Here is a 9,714-nt window from a genome sequence, read left to right on the forward strand (position 1 = left end):
GTCCGGCCTCCGGGTCCTCTCTGGCCATCCGCCTCCCTCGCCCCTCTTGCGGTTGGGAAAGAAAGGAAGGCGCGTTGGGCAAAGCTTTCTTTCTGCATCTCCTCCAGTCTCTCCAGGCCAGCGCGGGGCAACGGGGACCGGGAAATGGGGCGCCCCTGAGCTGTACTTATTGGTAGCACTTTGGCAACTGGATTCGAGCCCACTTTGCCCGGCCTGTTGGGGTTCTGTTAGTGAGAGAGGTGTTTGGTTCAGACGCAAAATCGTCCTCACCCAAGGCACCTTGTGTCTGTCCCGCCTCCCCAAAGAGGGCCCCCGAAACTGCAAATAAAGAGGACTGTCTGGGTTGAGATACCTTCGGTGTGTAAAGTAACCAAGCTGCCCTCTCTTCCCACACGTTATGGGTAACACTCGCCCCCAAGCTCAACCGATATGGCCACAGTGTTAGTCCCCTAAAGGGTAGGATGTTCACGGGATATCAACCGGCTTTTGAGGCTCTGGGCCTCCGACCCTCGCTCCCACAGGCTGTTAGGTCGGGTTATAACTGCGTACTTTGAGACTTTCCTGAGGGGATTAGCTTCAGGATTGACCTAGAGCTAGGGTTAGGGTTTGGTCTGTGTGTGCGTAACGGGGGGGGGGGGGGACTAGAATTTTCTGTGTTCATACCTAAAATGCATGATACGATTGGGGAGATCCTGAAAGTTAGGCCAGCTGATAGGTTTGGGCCTCAGTCCAGGTCGGGTTTATCAGGGAATAGGGTTAGTATGAGGATTGGGGCTTGGGTCGGGTTGGGAATTGGTCGTAGGAGGTCTTCATTGCTGTTTTCAGAGCGCAAATGGCAAGAGAAGTGTTGGGCGAATGTGACGCTGGGCCAGGCTAATAGCTTTGTAATTCGGTAACTTTGGTTTATTAAGATAGGATTGGCCTTTGGATTGGCCCAGGCCTAAGGTGATGATTAGTTAGGTCTGTGGTGGTTTAGTGTTTTCTGCCTGTTGTTCATAGTGGAAGTGTTATGTAAACACAAATTTCTAACCCAGCAATTATTATTATTATTAGCGAAACACACACCAACTGCCCTCTCTCCAAGCCTTTTCCCTTTCTGTTCTGTCTTGCCTGGGGTCTCTGGGTATGTGCACCAACTCTACCCTTACTTATAATTTCCTGCAGCCTTTAAGCCATTTGTAGAATTTCTCTCTGTTACTGTTCAGTTACATTTCACCTAAGGTCGATATTGGGCACCAAGACCACCAACATTTCCATCTAAAATTTAAGTTCAACCCTGACCCTCAAATCCCAGACAGTGCCCAGGATATGGACCTGTGGGCATAAGGCATCTGCTGCATCTTGTGCCACTAAAGCACAGACACTCCATGGAGTCTGACTTCAGGCTGCTCTTCCTTAGAATAATTACAAGCTCCCAAGCTCTGGGGCTGAAGTTAGATACTGCCTGATGCTCTATCTTTCTTCAAGGCCCTCTATCCTCATCTTCAAACAAGTCACAGCTCTTTCCTTTACATCCCAGAAGGGTCCATGGAAAAAGAGTCTCCTTTTCTCAGCACCAGCTCCATTTGCAGGAATTTTAACCAAATTACAAAAAGCTAAGAGGTTTTATGAAATCCTAATTGTAGGCAAGTGTGGACAGATTTTAACATTTGTTCAGCAAAGGAAATGGAACCAGAGTGATACAGCAGCGAGGCCATTGGCCTTGCATGCAGCTGACCTGGGTTCGATTCCCCATATTCCATAAAGTCCCTGTCTAGAGTAATTTCTTAGGGCAGAGTCAGGAGTAACTCCTGAGCACCGCTAGGTGTGCCCCCCCCAAAAAAAATACAAAAACAAAAAAGAAAGTAACTCAAGTGGACTTTATAGGATAGAGCCTCAGCATCTCATTTTAATTGATATATGATTCCCATTATACAATCAATTTCCCGTGAGTCTTACAATAAGTATTAGAGGAATTTTAGGACTAGAGGAATTAGAGATCAAGAAGATCAAAAGACTTGAAGGGACCCAAGTAATTGTTGTCTTTGCTGCTTTGGGTTTTGTTCTTTGAGCGGGTAGGGGCCCCACCCTTAGGTGCTCAGGACTGACCCCTGGCTCTGCACTCAGGAATGACTCCAGACCTGACTCCATGTGCTTCTAGTCTCACCCCTCAGTCCCCAAACTCCCTCCTTCCTCCAGTACCTTGTGCTTTGAGGTCACTTTGCTAGTTGACTTTTCAGTACTCTTTCCTCCCCTCTTGATTCATCCCCATTCTTGCAAAAGCAAGAACTGACTTTGGAAGCAACTTTTTTTTTATTGTATTTATTTTCTTTTTGGTTTTAGAGTCACACCCAGCAGCGCTCAGGGGTTACTCCTGGCTCTACGCTCAGAGATCGCTCCTGGCACACTCGGGGGACCATATGGGATGGCAAGATTCGAACCACCATTCTTCTGCATGCAAGGCAAACGTCCTACCTCCATGCTATCTCTTCGGCCCCCAGAAGCAACTTTTCAAATTGAAAGAAACATTAGGACCAGAGAGATAGCTAGAGGTAAGGCATCGGGCCAGAGAGATAGCATGGAGGTAAGGCGTTTGCCTTTCATGCAGAAGGTCGGTGGTTCGAATCCCGGCATCCTATATGGTCCCCTGAGGCTGTCAAGAGTGATTTCTGAGCATAGAGCTAGGAGTAACCCCTGAGCGCTGCCGGGTGTGACCCAAAATCAAAAAAAGAAAAAGAAAAGAAAGAAACATTTGCTCTCTAGAATCAAAAGCCAAAACCAACTAGGGAGGTGGGCCTAGAAAAGCAGTTTTTGGAGTTGCCATAGCTAATACCTTCTTGTTTGGATGAGTCACAGATCTAAAAATATTGGAGGGTTCTTTAGCAATTAGAGCATTTGTTTTTCACTGGGCAACTCTGACAAGGAGAAATGAGTCTACTTCTCGGGTGTAGAATAGAAGGTAGCTTTGGAGAGTGGCAAGAGGCACTAGAAGCACAGCCAAAGCAACAGGACAGCAGGGAAGGCATTTGCCTTGCACATAGCTGACCCAGGTTTGATCCCTGGCATCCCATATGGTCCCCCAAGCACTGCCAGAAGCAATTCCTGAGTGCAGAGTCAGGCATAAGCACACCCAAGTGCGGTCCAGAAATCAAAATCGAAAGCAGCGCCGAAGAAATAGCATGGAGGTAGGGCATTTGCCTTGCACGCAGCATCCCATATGGTCCCCTGAACCTGCCAGGAGTAACCCCTGAGCACTGCTGGGTGTGACCCCAAAACAAACAAACAAACAAAAACAAAAACAAAAAACCAAAGCAACCATACGAAAAATAAAGAAGTTACTGGATGCAAATGTTCCTTAAAAGACTGGACCATGGGCTGTCAAGGTGGCGCTAGAGGTAAGGTGTCTGCCTTGCAAGCACTAGCCAAGGAAGGACCACGGTTCGATCCCCCGGCGTCCCATATGGTCCCCACAAGCCAGGGGCAATTTCTTAGCGCTTAGCCAGGAGTAACCCCTGACCGTCAAATGGGTGTGGCCCGGGGGGAAAAAAAAAACTGGACCATTGAGCCGGAGAGATTGCACAATGGTAGGGTGTTTGCCTTTCATGCAGCTGATCCAGGATGGACAGTGGTTCGAATCTCAACATCCCATATGGTGCCTGCCAGGAGCGATTCTGAACGCAGATCCAGGAGTAACCCCTGAGCACCGCCAGGTGTGACCCAAAAACAAATAAAAAAAACAAAACCTGGACCATTATTCTTTTTTTTTTTTTTTTTTGGTTTTTGGGCCACATCCGGCAGTGCTCAGGGGTTACTCCTGGCTGTCTGCTCAGAAATAGCTCCTGGCAGGCTCGGGGGACCCTATGGGACACCGGGAATCGAACCAACTACCTTTGGTCCTGGATTGGCTGCTTGCAAGGCAAACACCGCTGTGTTATCTCTCCGGGCCCTATTCTTTATATTTTTAACTTGACCATGAAATTGTGAACTAGGTGTAAAGAGAAGACATTTGTTTGTTGGGGCCAGAGTGACAGCACAGTGGGGAGGGAGTTTACCTTGCATGCAGCCAACCCAGATTTGAGCCCCAGCATCCTGTATGGTCCCGAGCCTGCCAGAAGTGATTCCTGAGTGCAGAGCCAGAAATAACCCCTGAGCACCACCAGGTGTGACCTAAAAAACAAACAAACGGGGCCGGGAAGGTGGCGCTAGAGGTAAGGTGTCTGCCTTACAAGCGCTAGCCAAGGAACGGACCTCGGTTCGATCCCCCGGCGTCCCATATGGTCCCCCCAAGCCAGGGGCGATTTCTGAGCACATAGCCAGGAGTAACCCCTGAGCGTAAAACGGGTGTGGCCCAAAAAACCAAAAACAAACAAACAAACAAACGAAAAAGATTTTTGTTCACTCTGTATCACTCAAAACTTTCACACCAAATACTGGTCACAGTCCAGAATGTAATACAGCACAGCACAGTTCATCATAAAGCCTTTGAGCAGGAAGCAGGTTGGTCGTTTTTCTTTCTGGTTCAGCAGCATCCCTTGGTGGTCAGGGAGGTCAAAGGGTGGTGGGAGAGTGAGCATGCGTGGAAGTGGACTAGCTGGAGGCAGAGGTGGGATGGACATTACCATTGGCAATAGCCTTGTGACTCAAGCTTTTCTGGAGATGAATGTGTGCTCTTGGGGATTTTGAGGGGGCTAGGTTTTGGCTTAGGGACTAAAACCAGCAGTGCTCAGGGATTACTTCTGGATCTGTGCCCAGGGGCCCACATGGGATGCTGGGGATCAAACCTGGGTCAGCTGCATGTTAGGCAAGTTCCCTCCTTGCTGTGCTATGGCTCCAGCCCCAAACATGTGAGTTTTACTCCTCCCCTCCTTTTATTCTTCTCATCCTTTCCCAATATCTACTCTAGGGCTGAAACCATAGCACAGTAGTAAGACAGCCCCGGACAGACCCGGGTTCGATCCCCAGCATCCCATATGGGTATTGGGAATAGAACTAGGATTGGCCATGTGCAAGGCAATCATCTTACCCACCGTACAATCTTGGGATGGGGCATGCACTGCCTATCCATCAGTTATTCCTCTTGTTGAAGCCCAAACTGATAATTTTGAGTGGAAGAGTGCAAGAAAGGCATAAGCAGGCGTGTTCACAGCCAGAAAGGGAATAAAATGGCTCCAGTAAACCTCTCACAATGTAGATGAATTGGCTCATTGTGGAAATGTCAGGAGGAGGAAGAGAAAGGAATCCTAATGCCAGGAAGGGGACTCTGAGCTCTTCAAGCATATTTCTCTTGTCAAAGGAGAAAGAAAATGAATGTCTTGGACCTTCTCCTGTGTGGAGACAGTACTTATGTCCTAAGCACACCCCAGTCTTCACAGCAACAGCAGAAACCATTAAGAGGTACAAATCCTGAGGATGGCTCAATGGAGCCCCAATGAGTGGAACTGCTCAATTTCTCGACTCTTCATGGTGCAAATGCAAGATGTGGGCTCTAAGGGCCAGTGAGAGATCATTGAGCGGAAGTGGCCATGATCTCTGCTTTATCCCCAGACACCCCCAACACCCTGTGCTCTATTGAGAAACTTCAGTTGTGATTGACAGAGAGGGGCCCAGGTAATTGACGGCATTTGTAAATACATTCCCAAGGAGTACAAAGACAGGCCAGAGCCATGGCACAATGGGGAGGGCTTCTACGTTGCACACAACCAACTGGGATTAGATCCTCTGCATCCCTTATGGTACCCAAGCCCACCAGGAGTTATTCTTGAGCACCCCCGGGTATGGCCCAAAAACAAACAAAAGAAATTGAAACTATGTTTTTTGTTTGTTTGCTTGTTTTTCAGCCACACCCGATGATGCTCAGGGGTTACTCCTGACTATACACTCAGAAATCACTCCTGGCTTGGGGAGCCATATGGAACGCCAGGGGATTGAACCGCTGTCTGTCCTAGGCTAGCACATACAGGCAGATACCTTATAGCCTGTGCCACAGCTCCGGCCCCTACTTTTATTATTTTTATTTGGGCACCACAACCAGCAGTGCTCAGACTTTCTCCTCTTTCTGCTCTCAGGAATCACTCCTGGTGAAACTTGGGGGGGCCCTATGTGGTGTTGGGGGGTTGATTGCAAGCTCCCTTCCTGCTGTCCTATCTCTCTAGTCACCACTTTGTGTGGTGCACACACACACACACACACACACACACACACACACACACACGGCTTCTTGGGTTGGGGATCATGAACTGTTGGGGATCGAGCTGCTGGGATCCCAGACCAGGGCACCAGGTTATGCTTTGAGTTCCTGCCAATATGCTTGTGCGGCAAGTTGATGTGAGTCTTTGCTTCTCTGATGGAGCTGGGGCCATGCCCAGAAATGCTTTGGACTCCTCCTGGCTCTCTCTAAACCTGGGGCCACTCCTGCTCGGGGAGAAACAGGTGGCAAGGAGGGCACCTAGCCTCCTTCATGCAGAGCCCATGCTGCACCCTCCAAACTCTCTCCAATCCAAGTTCTCGCTGCTTCATCTGTGGTTTGTGACACCATCTGGGGTCATGTAATTGAATATGTCAGGAAATAGTTGGCTATAGTAAAAGATTTCCCAGTGCACAATCACTAAATGTTATCAAATCAAAATCAAATACATCAGGACTCAGGTGCTCCTAGAAGCCACTGGCCTGTTAACTTGTGTCTCTTGGGCAAAGAGGGGTTGTAAGTGGGAATGTTTCAGAAGCTCTCTCTAAGCATCGACACAGCTCTTCCGTGGCCTCCTCCTACCCTCTCTAGCTCTAAATACTTTACTGAAATATAATTCACATCCCCTATAACTCACCCACGTTAGTGTCTGGTCTATGATCTTTAATATAGCCAGAGAGATTGTACAGGAGCTAAGGTGCTTGGCTTGCATGAAGCCAACCCCAGTTTTCTGTCCCTGGCACCACGTATGGTTCCCTAAGTCCCTTCAGGAACAATCTCTGAGCACAGAGCCAGGAGCAATCTTTGAGCACAACTGGGTGTGCCCTTCAAAGAAAATAAAGACTCTCCCCTAAAGGGGTTAGTATTTACCTTCCCCAATGGTGTATGAGTCTTCTCAACACCTGCTATGTCCCGTCTTTATTTTATGTCAGTCCTTCGAGTGGGTGTGTCATAACATTGCCTCTGTTTTAACATGCTTTTCTCAGTGAGAACATCTGTGGATCTCAGTGATGGTGAACATCTGTCTCTGTGTTGACAGATGGTCTCAATATCATGAGGGCTCTCGCTGCCACACCCCCAATCCTCCTACGTAATCTTACCTACTAAAAGACCCTTCCATTTCTGGGAGGGGTCTGGGAATGGTTAGATAAAGCCTTGGACTGGAATGGCAAGGGGATTTGCCTGGATGCAGCATGGAGGAGAAAGCAAGATAGAGAGATGGCTAAGGACGAAGGTACACTGCAGGGCTGAATAGGGATCCAGCATAAATGGTTATGATAGGCCCCACACATGTGGTGGCTAGGGCATGAATAAAGCTGCTATTTCCTGAAGCCTGCTTGTGAGTGAGATTTCTGCCCGCCGTTCTCCTGAACCCAGATACCGGCTGGAGGGGGATGCAGCCACGTGTCCTGGGATGGCAGAGAAAGGTCCCTCCATCCATCCATCACCATCCAAGCCCATCCTAAGGGTTCAAATGCAACAGGAACACTCGGCAGAAACTGTAACTCGTGTGTTGGAGGTTAAGTCTTTCTTGGTCCAGGAATGCATGTTGGCTGGTCTCGATGCCATTGGGAAGCAGCTGGGGTGGCTCCATCTCAAGGGTAAACAGCCAATCAACCATCTGGTGCCTTTTCACTTTCAGTCCAGTTACACAAGATTTCAATGCTTTATCTAAAGTAGATTGGGCTGCATTGTTTTATCCCATTGTAGGCTAATGTAAGTGTTCCGCAGGGCTCAGGGGTTACTCCTGGCTCTGCATTCAGTAATTATTCCTGGCAGGCTCAGGAGACTATATGGGATATCAGGGATTGAATTCAAATTGGCTGCATGCAAAGCAAACACTCTACCTTATATACTATCGCTCTGGTTCAGTATTTTCAACTTTCAATAGGCTGATCAAGATGTGACCCCATTGCTTGTTCTCTCTCTCTCTCTCTCTCTCTCTCTCTCTCTGCAGGGGCCCCCATGTGCACAGTGGTATCCTACCACTTAGTCATATCCCTGGCTTTGGCCATACATATTTGCTGACATATCTGCTCAAAGCCTCTTCCAATTTGGGGGCCCAGAAGTGTCCAGTCCCTACTCCTACTCTGTGCTCAGGTGACTGTGTGGTCCCTAGCCACCTGCTTAGGGAGCATGTGCTTCAGCCCCTGACCTAGCTCTCCAGTGCATCTTTTGCCAATGTTTAAAAACCACTTGCTCTTTTCCTCATTGTTGCATTTTGAGTTTATTCCCCGCTGTTTTGTGACTGTCCACCTATCAATAATGATGCTTGGGAGGTAGTACAGGGGCTAAGGTAACTTGTCTTGCATACAACAGTCCTTGGCTTCATCCCTAGTTTCCCCCTCCCCAAGTACCAACAGGGCTCACTCGCGAGCATGGCCTCTAGAGTAGTCCCTGAGCACCTCTATGTGTGGCTCCCAATAGTTATACTCTGAGTCCAGAGCACATGTGACACATACTTGTCTCTTTATTGTGTGCTGTGTGGTGACAGTTACTTTCCCTATGGACCCAGCATGATGGTGGCCACCCCTTGTGGCTCTATGTCTACCAGATGCATCCCATAATAAACGTCAGGGAAAGGTAAACAAACCAGGTCATTATTACCTGAGATAAGAGTGAGTTGGAGGCAGGGAGAAGAAAGAGAAGGAAGGAGGGAGAGAGGAGGAAGAGGAATGAGGGAAGAAGGAAAGGAAGGAGAGGGGGACAGAGAGATAGGAAGTGGGGGAGAGAGGGGCAGAGGGACTTAGGGAATGGAGGAGAGGTTTCCTAAGGAGAACATCAGAGCTCAGCACCCCTTGCTCAGAGCAGGAAGCTGAGTCTAATCCCTGGCATTGCTCACATGCTCACAAAACCCCAACAGTATCACCTGTGCTCCGGCATCCTGGAGCTGTGTGTTGCCTGGACTCTGCAGTTCTGTGCTCAGCTCCAGCAACTGCACAGCCATAGCAAGAGCAAAGGGATAGAAAAGGAGAGGGAGGGGCTGGAGAGAGAGCACAGTGGTAGGGTGTTTGCCTTGCATTCGGCCAATCCAGGACAGATGGTGTTCGAATCCTGACATCCCATATGGTCCCCTGAGCCTCCAGGAGCGACTTTTGAGTTCAGAGCCAGGAGTAACCCCTGAATGCCATCAGGTGTGACCCAAAAACCAAAATCCACCCCAAAAATAGGAAAGGAGAGGGAGAAGAGTGGGGGATTATGTCATCCTTCTCTTTGGGTTTGTTGGCTGAGCATTTGTAGTAGTAGTAGTGATGCTCTGAGTCCAGAGCATATGTGTCACATACTTGTCTCTTTATTGTGTGCTGTGTGGTGACAGTCACTTTCCCTACGGACCCAGCATGATGGTGGCCACCCCTTGTGGAGTTGTGGAGTGGAGTTGAGACAAAGACCTTTGAAATGGACACCTCAAAATCAAAATCTTAAAAAAATCAAAATTAAAATCAAAAGTTTGGTTGTTACATTCTTGGAGAGTAGAAAGGGCACTTGCCTTGCACACAGCTGACCTGGGTTCTATTCTTGACATCCCTTATGGTTCCTTAAGCCCACCAGGA

The sequence above is a fragment of the Suncus etruscus genome, chromosome 12 (genome assembly GCF_024139225.1).
Source record: "Suncus etruscus isolate mSunEtr1 chromosome 12, mSunEtr1.pri.cur, whole genome shotgun sequence".
Classification (NCBI taxonomy): Eukaryota; Metazoa; Chordata; class Mammalia; order Eulipotyphla; family Soricidae; genus Suncus; species Suncus etruscus.